Raw genomic sequence first — 16,016 nt, 5'->3', positions numbered from 1 at the left:
TAAATGAACACCCTATTATTGCGTGCAGTCAGGACCCAGAGTGTATTACTTAGAGTGTATTAGTCTATCTGACCAATCTAGTGTAATATAGTAGGATAGAGTGCTTCAATTTATCCCTGACGGAGAGGTGTGATTTAACATGGGAATAATAATTATTAAACATACTCATATGAAGGTAGGGGGTTAATGACTGGAGGCATCCTCATTGTCTCAGACAGCAGGTGTTAGAATGAGTAATGTATAAAATGAATGTACAAAATGCAAATTCTGTTGCTGCAGGAGTCTAAACCAGTGGTTCTACCTTGTTGGTAAGTTACCTGGTGATTACAGCAATAATATTTGGCTTTTAAAGTGCACACTACCCTTACCCAAATGTTTATAGTAGTTTGTATAAGAAATGAGAGGGGCTCCATTACCGTACCCTCCTCAGGCAACAGGATTATTACAAACACCACTGTACACACAGCAGGTCACAATTAGTCACAGCTTACTCACTGAAAGCATTTGTTTCTGATTCTGTACTACCTTCTGTTCTGTTCTGTACTACCTTCAAGACTAGATAACTATGTATGCAGGGGTGTATCTAGGGGTCTGAGCGCCCCTGGCATCTTAAGGAACTGGCGCCCCCCACCTCCCACACCCAGGGACACAGAGGGGGGAGTTACAGATAGGCTGAGGTCAGGGACACTGAGAGGGAATTACGGGGAGGGTGCGGGCAGGGATACTGAGGGGGAATTATGGGAAGGGTGCGGGCAGGGATACTGAGAGGGAATTACAGGAGTGTATGGGCAAGGTCACTGAGGGGGCAGTTATAAGGATGGTGCGGGCAGGAACACCGAGGGGGAATAACAAGGAGGGTGCGGATAGGGACACCGAGGGGATATATGCACACATACATACAGTTAAAAAAACACTCTCTAGGTGTGATGGCACTACATGTCTCAGCAAATCCAGTTGACAAGGTGTGCTAGGACTTGTAGTTTCACACAGCTGGACAGGCAGTCACTGGTCTAGATACCTCTCCATACAGAGCTCTTTGTAAGCTGTGGTCCAGACTACCAGGATCAGTGGTGTAACTAGAAATTTTCCTCCCCCAAGCCAAAAAATCCTTCGGCGCCCCCCCCCCCCCCCCCCATAATTGGCATTAGTAAAGGGACAAATATGTGGGCGCCGTAGGCGCGCGCCGCCAAAGGGGTGTGGCTTCATTAAAATGGGCGTGGCTTCGCGTAAAGGGGCGTGGTATTGCTGGAAAAGACTACCTTATACCCCAGTTTTGCAACCTGCACGCCCAGACGTTAGCCACCACAGGAAAGAAAAATAATCCTGATTCATGCCCCTTACATTATTTGTCATTTTTCCTCCTTATAGTAATGCCCAGTATACATTATTCCACATACTGCAATGGCCTTAGCCATTATGCCACACACAACAATGCACATGACACAATATGCACACACTGTAATGCCCCCGACACATTATGCCACACACCGTAATGCCTGTGACACATTATGACAGGAATCGCAATGCCCGTTATACATTATGCTACACACTGCAATGCCCCTGATACATTATAGCACATACAATGTCTGTGACAGTATGACACACACCACAATGATCCTGAGACATTATACCACATACCACAATGCCCGTGATATAGTATACAACACACCGTAATGCCCGATACATTATGACACACACTGCAATGTCCGTGATACATTATGCCACACACCGTAATGCCCATTACACATTAAGTTCTACAGTAAGGCTTCTAATTACTTTTAAATTACCTGCTCGTTGCAAGGGGTTTTATGCTCTTGGTTCCATGCACGGTGCCAGGGGTTTTCATGCTCAGGGTGTCATGCTCGTTGCCAGGGGTTTCATGCACCGGGTGTCATGTTCGTTGCCAGCGGTTTCATGCTCTTGGTTCAATGCACGGTGCCAGGGGTTTTCATGCTCAGGGTGTCATGCACGTTGCCAGGGGTTTCATGCACTGGGTGTCATGTTCGTTGCCAGCGGTTTCATGCTCTTGGTTCCATGCACGGTGCCAGGGATTTTCATGCTCAGGGTGTCATGCTCGTTGCCAGGGGTTTCATGCACTGGGTGTCATGCTCGTTGCCAGGGGTTTCATGCACTGGGTGTCATGCTCGTTGCTAGGGGGTAGTGCTTGTTACTAGGGCCGTGCTCCCAGTGCCACATATGCCCCCAGTGCCAGATATTCCCCCACAGTGCCAGGTATATGCCCCCAGTGCCAGGTACATGCCCCCAGTGCCAAATATACCCCCCCCCCAGTGCCACATATGCCCCCTCAGTGTCTGCTCCCCCCAGTGCAAAATATTCCTCCACAGTGCCACATATGCCCCCTCAGTGCCTGCTCCCCCACAGTGCCAGGTATATGCCCCCAGTGCCAGATCTTCCCCCACAGTGCCACATATGCCCCCTCAGTGCCTGCTCCCCCCAGTGCCAAATATTCCCCCACAGTGCCAGGTATATGCCCCCAGTGCCAGATATTCCCCCACAGTGCCAGGTATATGCCCCCAGTGCCAGATATTCCCCCACAGTGCCAAGTAAATGCCCCCAGTGCCAGATATTCCCCCACAGTGCCAGGTATATGACCCCAGTGCCAGATGTTCCCCCACAGTGCCAGGTATATGCCTCCAGTGCCAGGTATATGCCCCCAGTGCCAGATCTTCCCCCACAGTGCCAGGTATATGCCCCCAGTGCCAGGTATATGCCCCCAGTGCCAGATCTTCCCCCACAGTGCCAGGTATATGCCCCCAGTGCCAGATATTCCCCCACAGGGCCAGGTATATGACCCCAGTGCCAGATATTTCCCCACAGTGCCAGGTATATGCCCCCAGTGCCAGATATTCCCCCACAGTGCCAGGTATATGCCCCCAGTGCCAGATCTCCCCCCACCCCAGTGCCAGGTATATGCCCCCAGTGCCAGATCTTCCCCCACTGTGCCTGGTATATGCCCCCAGTGCCTGCTTCCTCCACCCCACCCCCGCACCTTTGTGTTGGAGGCACACGGAGCGCTGTCTCTCCTGTGTCCCTCCCTGGCTCTCCCCCGGCCGGTCTAATAAAGGAAGTGCCGGTTCGTGAGCCAATCAGAGCTCACGAACGGCACTTCCTGTATTAGACCGGCCGGGGGAGAGCCAGGGAGGAACACAGGAGAGACGCGCTATGCGCTCCGTGTCCCTCCTTACAGCAGGGAGGGAGACCGCAGATTGACATGCGGACGCTCGTCCGCATGTCAATCTGTGCAAAGTCAGTGGCGCCCCCGCAGCCCCTCGCCCCCAAGCCACCGCGAGGACTGCGGGGGCAGTAGTTACGCCACTGGCCAGGATAGACCATGCAGTGTAGCTACAGTACACCAGAAAATGTACAGGTAAGCGCATGGTGCACTGCTGACTGGTGCTGATTGTACAGTGGCTGGTGTTTAGTGACAGACTGCGTGGGACCAATGAGAAGGGGAGCGGATGAGGAAGAGGAGGTGCCTCGCCCCTCCCCATACCTGGAAGTGCCCTGCTCCCTGGCTATATTCACCATCATTGTGACTCTAGTCACAGAAAGTGTCAGAGTGCAATACGCTTCTGAGAGTCCGGCAGTGGATGAGCACTGCTAAGGGATATAGTGAGAGTGAGAACTACTATGTCATTCTACCCCCTGGCGCGGGTGGCACTGCCGGGTGGCACCCCTTCCTTGTCCGGCGCCCCTGGCAAGTGCCATCCTCGCCAATAGGAAGATACACCCCTGTATGTATGTTTACAATACATAATCTACAGCCTAGAGTATTGTTATTACTCACAAATAACATGAAGTAAAATAAATATGTTTTTAAATATTTAAGACAATGCAGAATTATTTCATATTTCATGTTAATATTTGCATTCTCTTGATACAGTACATAAAAATTTAAAAATGTATAAAAGAAAGGGCACTTCATAGAATACACGATGCACTGTATGTGTTTGTATCTCAATTCAACTGATTGTCGCTGATAGAAACTGATGGCTGAGGGAAGTGCATTTTTACAGTGGTGCAGTATAAAAGGTAGCCTGTAATTTTTTGCATTTTCATAGAATTATTGGCAGATCCCATAGGTGTTGATCTAGGTGGCAGTGGTGTGTGAGGGAGGTAACGGTGAAAATATGGCGGTACGACGTACCGCTAAGAGATCGGCAGCCGGTACGCTGTACTGTCCAACAGCCAAACCTCCCACTTTCTTGCTGCCCGTTATCGCTGCGCTACTCGCCACAGCCGTTGGAGCCGCCATTCAGCGCCCGTTGCCGTATACCCACTGTCAACACACGCCCCAGCTCCCACCACCCCCGCCAGGCAGTCCGGCAGGCACAGCAGCATGAGAAGAAAGGCGCTGCAGCAGCTCAGTGACCGGGTGCGGAGCCTGGAAAGCGAGAAGTTGGAACAGCGTGCTGCAGCTGCATGTCACCGAGCGGGAGGAGGTGCACAGCCTGGAGGTCAGTGGACTGAAGGAGCTCTACGGGACCGAGCTGATGGACGCCCTGCAGATTCTGGAGGACACTTCCCGGGAGAGAGCAAAGCTGGGGTCAGGTGCTTGTGCAACTCGGCTACTGGGTCCATAGTGTGATCCTCCCAGCTCCTCCGGAGCTCCCACGGGATTTGTCTGTGGGGATGGTGCTGCTGCTTCCCCTGGTGCATGGCCAGTGTTGCAGGTGAGAGCCTGAGCCGCTTCACATATATCCCTTTTCCACCTACGTACCGTGTCCGATCCGGGATGTTTAACACGGCTACAACCCGTGTCGGCTCCCCCGTTTCCACTACACTTCGACACGGGTTATTCCCGTGTCTGATCTGTTTCCACTTAACCCGGGTAAGCTCTGTAAAAGCCTATTGCTGTCATTACAAATGGACTTTTTACTGTCTCATCAAGATGATGTCATCAAAAGGACCAAAAGGGAGGGGTGGGGCCTGCTCACAGCATTGCAGCAATGGACGCCGGTGCAGTAGCTGTGTCTAGCATGGAGTCGCAGACTGTTTGCAGTTTACTGCTGCTTTCTGCTACAGACAGCTTGATGCAGCTTTTCACCTTGTGCTACCTACTGCAGAGCTGGAGAAGGAGAGCTCAATTCTTTGCAGAGAGGGCTACCTATCGACGCAAATATTTGAAAAGGAGGAGAGCGCGTATATCATCCACTGTTGTTATTTCTTTAATAACAATGAACTGTACACCAAGCCGAAGAATGTGGATGAGAGATCGCAGACATGGGGAAGCATTCATGCAGACTATTCTAGCATATCAGGAGGAGCAGTGGATGTCAAACTTCAGGATGTCTCGCGCTACATTCGAGTATGTTTTGGAACTACTGTCCCCCGCAATAACCATGCAGACCACCAGGTTCCGTAAGCCCATTGAGCCAGCCAGGAGGTTAGCGATTGCTCTCTGGTGGTATGCTACCCCTGGAGAGTATCGCACAGTTTCCAGTTTATTTGGAGTAGGGATTGGCACGGTCTGCAAGATTGTTTACCAGGTCACGCGGGCATTGCTGGATACCATGTACCATCGCTTTATTTCCTTGCCACAAGGACAGCGGCTAGATGAGACTATAAAAGGGTTTAAGAAGCGTGGCTACCCACAGTGTGCTGGTGCCATAGATGGGACCCACATCCCCATCATCGCCCCCCATGACAACCCAGCAGACTATTACAATCGTAAGGGTTGGCATTCCATTGTTCTGCAAGCTGTAGTGGACCACAAATACTGGTAAGCACTGTTTCACTAATGTGTTTGAAATAGGCTTGGCCTGTTTTATGATAATGCATAAACCTTTATTTTTAGTTTCACAGATGTCTTCATAGGGTGGCCCGGACGGTCACATGATGCAAGGGTTCTCGCCAACTCCGATCTTTACAGTATTGCTGAGGACAAGCTTGGTGGATGGCTTTTCCCTCGAGAGGTAAGATTATTTACTACTTAAACTAATGTTCGCCCATAAACCAATAGTCAAGTTTTACCCCTGTAATAATATTAATGTTTTATTAACAGAAATCGGTGATCGTACATGGTGTGGACATCCCGGTCCATCTCATTGGTGATGCAGCATACCCATTACAGCGCTGGCTAATGAAGGGCTACACCCAGCATGTTCACTTATCCCCCGAACAGACATCATATACCCATGCCCTAAGTTCGGCCCGTATGGCAGTGGAGAATGCGTTTGGGCGTTTAAAAGGACGCTGGCGCTGCCTCATGAAGAGGAATGATGTGGACTTGAAAATAATGCCAGATATAGTAGCGGCCTGCTGCATTCTCCATAACATATGTGAGATACAAAAGGAAAACTTTCTCCCCGAGTGGAATGTACATGATCATGGGGCGGGGGTCACTGTACATGATGCACCAGGCTTGGTGGGGGGGCATGACGCTGCCAGCGAGTGCATAAGGGCCACCATTGCAGCTAATCTTCAAACAATGTTGCAGTAGAGAAAACAGACAAGTTTTTGTGTGCAAACAATTTTTGTTTATTTCGTTTTTTCAGTTATAAAAATTTGGTTCAAAAGTTGTTATTATATTTTTCCTTTTAAACAGTTGGCACACATTTTCTGAGGTAACAATATAAAATATTTAAGTGCAAACATGTCACTGTAAAATTCCACATAACGCAAGGGGTCTTCAACATGTGTCCCTCCAGCTGTTGTGGAACAACATGTACCAGCATGTGTTGCTATGTGTTTCCACAACAGCTAGAGGGCCACATGGTGAAGACACCTGCCCTGAGGTAAAAGAGTAAAGTGCAAACAGGGCACTCTGTATAAAAAAAAACCTAATGTTTGGTTTGGCAGATATCGGGTCACCCCCAATATTTGGATCGCACTGCCGCACATTTTCTGAGGTAACATTATAAAATATTTAAGTGCAAACATGTAAAATTCCACATAACGCAAGGGGTCTTCAACATGTGTCCCTCCAGCTGTTGTGGAACAACATGTACCAGCATGTGTTGCTATGTGTTTCCACAACAGCTAGAGGGCCACATGGTGAAGACACCTGCCCTGAGGTAAAAGAGTAAAGTGCAAACAGGGCACTCTGTATAAAAAAAAAACCTAATGTTTGGTTTGGCAGATATCGGGTCACCCCCAATATTTGGATCGCACTGCCGCACATTTTCTGAGGTAACAATATAAAAAGGTAGCCCAAATATCTGGATCCCACTGCCCATTTTCTGAGGTAACACTATAAAACTTTAAAGTGCCAACAGGGCACTCTGTAAAATCAAAATAATGTTTGCATTTGTAGGTATCAGGGTTGAGGATACAGTGCAAACATAACCTTAAAACACAAACATTGTTTTATAACCCGCTGCTCTAGGGCAGTTGTCTATATACCCGAAATTCTGAGGACTGCGGGATTTGTGTTGGGGGATTTGAGGGAGGCTCATAGTTGTATGGACCATATGGGTGCTGTGGGTAGGCTGTGTCTTGCTGTTGTGTTTGTGTGGTATTCCCTATGGTACGTGCAAACGTGCGTTCAAAAAATGTCATCTGCCTATCATGCATGGTCATTAACTGACTCATAAAAGTTTGATGCATTTCTTTTTCTGACGCAAGGAATCTCTCAAGCCGTGCATCTTCCTGGGCATTGAGCTCACTATCTGCCTCACGCAGGTGATCCAAGATAATGGACTTCATTGCTTTGACCGTTTGTTCTGTTTTGTTCAGTTTCTTTTTCCGCTGTGGAACGTTGTAGACTGTGAAGGAGATGAAACAGAATGTAAGCAACAATTTAAAAATAGCAGTGGTAGCATATACGTGTTTGTGGCCTTCTCCCACCTGCACACTAGCTATACTCTGCAACATTACCATGATTCTATTAAAAAATAGCAGTGGTATCATATACGTGTCTGTGGCCTTCTCCCACCTGCACACTAGCTATACTCTGCAACATTACCATGCCTTTACATATAGGGACTGCTGCAACTGTATTTGTAATGGTAATACTTACTATTTGAGCGCAAAGTCGTGGTCTTGGGGGGTTGCGACGTCTCCGCCTGAGACTGTGGTACGTCCTCAATAGTGGCACTGATGGAATCATCATTGACGGTCGAGTCTTCAAAACTGCTGTCCGATATAAGCAGCGGGGATGATGGGCTGCATTGTGAGCTGGGAAGGCTGTGCTGTGTTTCGTCACAGTCCTCGTCGACTGACATCTGGCGACTGGCAGAGCTGGATGACGATAGTGCTATGGGATTTGTTATCGCAGTTTTGCCGAAGACACTATAGCATAGGTCATAATATGGCCATTCCATACGCCCAGCACCACTTTTCTTGCGGTTATGGTCGTGTACTTTGGTGAATTGTCTGCGTAGTGCCTTCAATTTGTTAACGACTTGTTGCTGGGTTTTTTGGATGCCCCTTTCTGCCAGCATAAGGGATATGTTCTTGTAGACGATAGCATCCTTAACTGTTCCAGTCACCTGCCTTCTTATTTCTTCCTCTCCCCGAATATTAAGCAGCTCCTTGATCTCTGTGTCTGACCAGATATGGCTAGCCATGTTGCTGTGCTGGAGCTTCTGCTGCTGTATATTGTCTGGAAGCTGCTGCAATAAAAAGATCTGTATGTACCCAGCGCGACTTCAGAGTGTTTTGTTTGCTGCCTCAATGCCTGCATGTGCCCAGCGTGTCTCCCAGGGATGACATCATCTTCCAGTGCCCCAGAAGCACCAATCAGCGTCTCAGAGCGTTACTCGGGTCTGAAAACACGTGTAATGACCGTTTCCACTGCACCGCTATCCGTGTCATTACCGTGTTCTACCCAGGTAAATAGCCGGGTTGGATTCCCGGGTCACTCAACCCGTGTTGACCCGTTTCCACCTACTAAAAATCCGTGTTGATGCGCGCCCCCGTGCAAAAACACGGGTAAAAACAGCTAGTGGAAAAGGGGTAATAGTGATCCCCTTGTGTGGTGCCGTGATCCGCTCTCCCCACTCTCCTCCCGGTGGCCCCTACTCTCCCCCCTGTGTCTACTGCTCTTTCCCCTATGTCCCTTACTCTCCCCCTCTGTGTCCCCTACTCTCCCCACTGTGTCCCCTACTCTCTCCCATGTGTCCCCTACTCTCCCCCCTGTGTCATCTACTCTCCCCCCAGTGTGCTCTACTCTCCCCACTTTGTCCCCTACTCTCCCCCCTGTGACCCTTACTCTCCCCTCTGTGGCCCCACTCTGCTCACTGTGTGCCCCACTCTACCCCCTGTGGCCCCACTCTAACCCCTTTGGATTTTCTTAAGATATCTATAAGGGGCTCTTGTCTGGCATAACATGTTTAAGGGTCTTTGTAGTCTGGCGTAATGTGTATAAGGGGCTCTTATCTTGTGTAACGTGTATAAGAGGCTATGCTGTCTGGAGTTACGTTTATAAGAGGCTCTGCGGTCTGGTATAACGTGTATAAGGGGCTCTGTTGTGTGGTGTAGCAAGTATAAGGGGCACTGCTGTGTGGTGTAATGTGAATAACGGGCAGTATTGTAGATGTGCCATATGAAATGGAAAAGGAATGCTCCCATACTGACGAGAAATGGATGGCGTGTCATGTTGACATGCCCCCATTTTTCATGGTCACACCCATCTTTTTTTTTTGCGCGTGCCACTAACAATTTTTTTCTACTTACACCACTGGATGGAGGCATTGGCGTTTCTATAATGGGTGCAATGTGTGCAGTGCACACGGGCCTCTGGGTCCAGGGGGGGCCCACACAGCAAACATTGCACCCATATTTTACCTCTCCGGACTCCAGCGTCAGGCGCTGCAGTGGCAGCGAATATCTCCTCCAAAATGTCCACAGTGCAGTAGACTATTGCGCCGTGCAGAGGAGGAGGGCCATCCGGAGTTAATACGCCCCTGGATGCAGGTTAGTCTACACAGTTAACAGGGTTTTTGGTTTATTAACCAGGGAGAACAGATTGTCAGGATGATATATGTATAAAGCAGCATGGATGTATAACAGGTACACAGTGCTGATATACATATACAGTGTACGTCCGCGTTCATCCTTGTCACAAATGAGTCACACAGGCGTAAACACTGCAATCATAACTGGCTGCAATCGCGTGTAACTCTTTTGCAGGAGCATGCACACCATGAAACCCTAGGAATCGAGGGTGTGAATGCAGTGCACGCTCACGGGCACAATAGGGGAAAAATAACATCCATTTTGCCGCAGCGAGCACCAAAGATGACCGAGGACACGTGTAAAGATGTATGTAATTTATGTTCTGGCAGTGTATCGGGAATCGGCAGCGGCGACCCCCATTCAGAACCCGGGACTCAGGGGGAGATGTACTAAGCAGTAACAAGAGTGGAGAAGTGAGCCAGTGGAGAAGTTGCCCCTGGCAACCAATCAGATTTGAAGTAACATTTATAATTTGCATAATATAAAATTATACAGAGCAGCTAGTGAAGCCTAATGCTGAGTCCCGGGTTCTGCACAGTGGTTGCAGTGACGCGCGGTAAGGTGATGCAGAGCCTCTCCTGTCATACTCCAATATACGTCAGAGTTTCGACTATATAAAGTATACAAAAAATACAGAATATATTATAGATATCTTTTTTGTATTATTGTAATCATTTTTATAGTCAAAACTCTGGAGTAAAAAAATCTGTATTTTCTGCACATCTCTGATCAAACCACCAAATTTCCAGCAGTATATACTGCTGCACCTGTGTATAATGCCCACATGAACTATTGGGCTCATATATTGTGTGTAAATCTGGCTTGGTACTAGCCGCCATTTACCTCACCGCCCATCCCTGGGCGGCTGTGATACATAGCGCCGCTGCTGCTCCTCCGGATACACTGCCAGCACAGATATTATATACATCTTCACAGATATTATATACATCTTCACGTGTATGTTTATATGTGCCCAGGGCTCTCTCACCTAACAAGAGACATGGGGAGATGTACTAAGCAGTGATAAGAGTGGAGAAGTGAGCCAGTGGAGAAGTTGTCCATGGCAACCAATCAGCTGCTCTGTATACTTTTATATTATGCAACTTATAAATGTTACATCAATGCTGATTGGCTGCCATGGGTAACTTCTCCACCTGCTCACTTCTCCACTGTTTTCACTGTTTAGTACACCCCTCTTTCCCAATCATCTGCAGGGAATGCAGTTAACAGTACCTACACACAGCTGTCAATCACCTTGCTAGGTATCAGAAAATGTTTGGGTCTTACTATTAGCGCTCTCCCTTATGTCAACTATCTATTTCTTGTCCTTCCATTCTGCCCACTGCTCTATTTATCAGCCTCCTAATGCCTGCCCTCTCTTACTATCAGAGGCCTCAGTAACATGGGCATTGACAGCAGATAATCAATGTGCAGCCTCAAAGATGAAAAATGTCCTTTAATACTGATAATCGGGCAATAAATAAATAGAGATGAGCGGGTTCGGTTCCATGAGAACCGAACCCCCCAGAACTTCACTACCTGAGCCCGGACCGGGTTTTCCCACCTGACTCGGAAACCAGAACGAGGCAAAATGTCATCATCCCGCGGTCGGATTCTCGCAGGTTTTGGATTCCATATAAGGAGCAGCGCATTGCCGCCATTTTCACTCCAGGCCCAGAGAGTGTAACGAGAGGATGTGTCTCCGTCCTCAGTGTCTGTGTGGGAGAGAAAGTGGGGTGGCGAACCCAGTGCTGTCTTTTGCTGCTCAGTCCAGTGTCGTGTCTTATGCTGCATCAGTCTAGTCACTGGTGGTGTCCTCTGCTGCCATATGTCCAGTGTAGCTGTATAAGTCCAGTGCAGTGGTGCTGTGTTGTCCTGCATCAGTACAGTGGTAGTGTCTTGTGCTGCATTAGTCCAGTCACAGTGGTGGTATCCTCTGCTGCCATGTGTCCAGTGCTGCTATATAAGTCCAGTCCAGTGGTGCTGTGTTGTGCTGCATCAGTCCAGTGGTGGTGTCTTGTGCTGCATCAGTCCAGTCACAGTGGTGATGTACTCTGCTGCCATATGTCCAGTGCTGCTGTATAAGTCCAGTCCAGTGGTGCTACGTTGTGCTGCATCAGTCCAGTGGTGGTGTCCCTGTGCTGCTGTATAAGTCCAGTGGTACTGCTATATATGTCCAGTGATACTGCCGTATATCAGAAAAAGGTACAATATACAGCGCTTGGAAAACTGGATATGGAAAAAAACAATTAAGTTTTATTTAATAAATTATGTTGCAACACATTAATTAAAAGTTCATAGATGTACATCAATTAAAAAATATACTGATATATAGGCTTATTGGGCAAGCACAGCACAGCAAAATGGTTTGGTATATTACCATATGAGAAGTTGAGAGATCAATTGGTGTATATACTCCTTGGAACTTGTGCCACAGTCCTGGGGGCAATTTGCAATGCAGGCAGATGTGAGTCCACAAATTTCTTTTAGAAACCGACCTTTTGCTTTGTTCCGAGCGGCAGCTCAGTCCTATTTGTAGCTTGGTCTTCTTTCGTTAGAGTGGATATCTGTCAATTCCCCATTTGAGCAGGTAAATGGACTTCTAGGCTTGTTCCAGGTGTTTGGCAATTGGAGTCTGTATGCTCAACTTCTCCAGACCAACGCGTTTCACTGTAACAACAGCTTTCTCAGGTTGAGAAACCTGTTGTTACAGTGAAACGCGTTGGTCTGGAGAAGTTGAGCATACAGACTCCAATTGCCAAACACCTGGAACAAGCCTAGAAGTCCATTTACCTGCTCAAATGGGGAATTGACAGATATCCACTCTAACGAAAGAAGACCAAGCTACAAATAGGACTGAGCTGCCGCTCGGAACAAAGCAAAAGGTCGGTTTCTAAAAGAAATTTGTGGACTCACATCTGCCTGCATTGCAAATTGCCCCCAGGACTGTGGCACAAGTTCCAAGGAGTATATACACCAATTGATCTCTCAACTTCTCATATGGTAATATACCAAACCATTTTGCTGTGCTGTGCTTGCCCAATAAGCCTATATATCAGTATATTTTTTAATTGATGTACATCTATGAACTTTTAATTAATGTGTTGCAACATAATTTATTAAATAAAACTTAATTGTTTTTTTCCATATCCAGTTTTCCAAGCGCTGTATATTGTACCTTTTTCTGTTATCCTCAGGGGCTAACTACCCCTCCTTTTACAGCTGCTTAACGAGAAGCACCACACCTCATAAGCGCCGAACTTATTACCTTGGTAATTTTCTCTTTTGCATACTGCCGTATATGTCCAGTGATACTGCCATATAAATCCAGTGATACTGCCGTATATGTCCAGTTATACTGCCATATAATTGCAGAGATACTGCCGTATATGTCCAGTGGTACTGCCGTATAATTCCAGTGATACTGCCATATAATTCCAGTGCTACTGTCGTATAAGTCCAGTGCTACTGTCGTATAAGTCCAGTGCTACTGTCGTATAAGTCCAGTGCTACTGTCGTATAAGTCCAGTGATACTGCCCTATAACTCCAGTGGTACTGGCCTATAACGCCAGTGATACTGCCGTATAACTCCAGTGGTACCGGCCATTAACTCCAGTGATACTGCCGTATAAATCAAGTCCAGTGATACTGCCGTATAAGTCCAGTGATACTGCCGTATAAGTCCAGTGATACTGCCGTATAAGTCCAGTGGTACTGCAGTATAATTCCAGTGATACTGCCATATAATTCCAGTGGTACTGCCATATAAATCCAGTCCAGTGCTACTGCGTATAAGTCTAGTGGTACTGCCATATATTTCCAGTGGTACTGGTGTATAAGTCCAGTGATACTGCCATATAAATCCAGTCCAGTGGTACTGCCGTATAAATCCAGTGGTACTGCCAAATAATTCCAGTGATACTGCCGTATAATTCCAGTGATACTGCCATATAATTCCAGTGGTACTGCCCTATAAATCCAGTCCAGTGCTACTGCCGTATAAGTCTAGTGGTACTGCCATATAATTCCAGTTGTACTGGTGTATAAGTCCAGTGATACTGCCATGTAAATCCAGTCCAGTGGTACTGCCGTATAAGTCCAGTTGTACTGCCAAATAATTCCAGTGATACTGCCATATAATTCCAGTGGTACTGCTGTATACGTCCAGTGGTACTGCCGTATAAATCCAGTGATACTACCTTATAACTCCAGTGATACTGCCGTATAAATCACGTCCAGTGCTACTGCCGTAAAAGTCCAGTGGTACTGCCGTATAATTCCAGTAATACTGCCGTATAATTCCAGTGTTACTGCCGTATAATTCCAGTGATACTGCCATATAATTCCAGTGGTACTGCCATTCAAATCTAGTCCAGTGCTACTGCCGTATAAGTCTAGTGGTACTGCCATATAATTCCAGTGATACTGCCGTATAATTCCAGTGGTGCTGGTGTATAAATCCAGTGATACTGCCATATAAATCCAGTCCAGTGGTACTGCCATATAAGTCCACTGGTACTGCCGTATAATTCCAGTGATACTGGCATATAATTCCAGTGGTACTGCTGTATAAATACAGTGGTACTGCCGTACAAGTCCAGTGGTACTGCCGTATAACTCCAGTGGTACTGGCCTATAAGTCCAGTGATACTGCCGTATAAATCACGTCCAGTGGTACTGCCGTAAAAGTCCAGTGGTGCTGCGGAATAATTCCAGTGAAACTGCCGTATAATTCAAGTGATACTGCCATATAATTCCAGTGGTACTGCCATATAAATCCAGTCCAGTGCTACTGCCGTATAAGTCTAGTGGTACTGCCATATAATTCCAGTGGTTCTGGTGTATAAGTCCAGTGATACTGCCATATAAATACAGTCCAGTGGTACTGCCATATAAGTCCAGTGGTACTGCCGTATAATTCCAGTGATACTGCCGTATAATTCCAGTGGTACTTCCGTAGAGTTACAGTAGTACTGCCGTATAATTTCAGTGTAACTGCCGTATAAGTCTAGTGATACTGGAATTAAGACCAGTGATACTGCCGTATAATTCCAGTGACACTGCCGCATTACTCTCCCCCTCTGTGTCCCCTACTCTCCCCACTGTGTCCCCTACTCTCTCCCATGTGTCCCCTACTCTCCCCCCTGTGTCATCTACTCTCTCCCCAGTGTGCTCTACTCTCCCCACTTTGTCCCCTACTCTCCCCCCTGTGTCATCTACTCTCCCCCCAGTGTGCTCTACTCTCCCCACTTTGTCCCCTACTCTCCCCTCTGTGGCCCCACTCTGCTCACTGTGTGCCCCACTCTACCCCCTGTGGCCCCACTCTAACCCCTTTGGATTTTCTTAAGATATCTATAAGGGGCTCTGTTGTCTGGCATAACATGTTTAAGGGTCTTTGTTGTCTGGCGTAATGTGTATAAGGGGCTCTTATCTTGTGTAACGTGTATAAGAGGCTATGCTGTCTGGAGTTACGTTTATAAGAGGCTCTGCGGTCTGGTATAACGTGTATAAGGGGCTCTGTTGTGTGGTGTAGCAAGTATAAGGGGCACTGCTGTGTGGTGTAATGTGAATAACGGGCAGTATTGTAGATGTGCCATATGAAATGGAAAAGGAATGCTCCCATACTGACGAGAAATGGATGGCGTGTCATGTTGACATGCCCCCATTTTTCATGGTCACACCCATCTTTTTTTTTTGCGCGTGCCACTAACAATTTTTTTCTACTTACACCACTGGATGGAGGCATTGGCGTTTCTATAATGGGTGCAATGTGTGCAGTGCACACGGGCCTCTGGGTCCAGGGGGGGCCCACACAGCAAACATTGCACCCATATTTTACCTCTCCGGACTCCAGCGTCAGGCGCTGCAGTGGCAGCGAATATCTCCTCCAAAATGTCCACAGTGCAGTAGACTATTGCGGTTTTTGGTTTATTAACCAGGGAGAACAGATTGTCAGGATGATATATGTATAAAGCAGCATGGATGTATAACAGGTACACAGTGCTGATATACATATACAGTGTACGTCCGCGTTCATCCTTGTCACAAATGAGTCACACAGGCGTAAACACTGCAATCATAACTGGCTGCAATC

Source organism: Pseudophryne corroboree, chromosome 8 (assembly GCF_028390025.1).
Source record: "Pseudophryne corroboree isolate aPseCor3 chromosome 8, aPseCor3.hap2, whole genome shotgun sequence".
NCBI lineage: Eukaryota > Metazoa > Chordata > Amphibia > Anura > Myobatrachidae > Pseudophryne > Pseudophryne corroboree.
Note: the sequence above shows the minus strand (reverse complement) of the source record.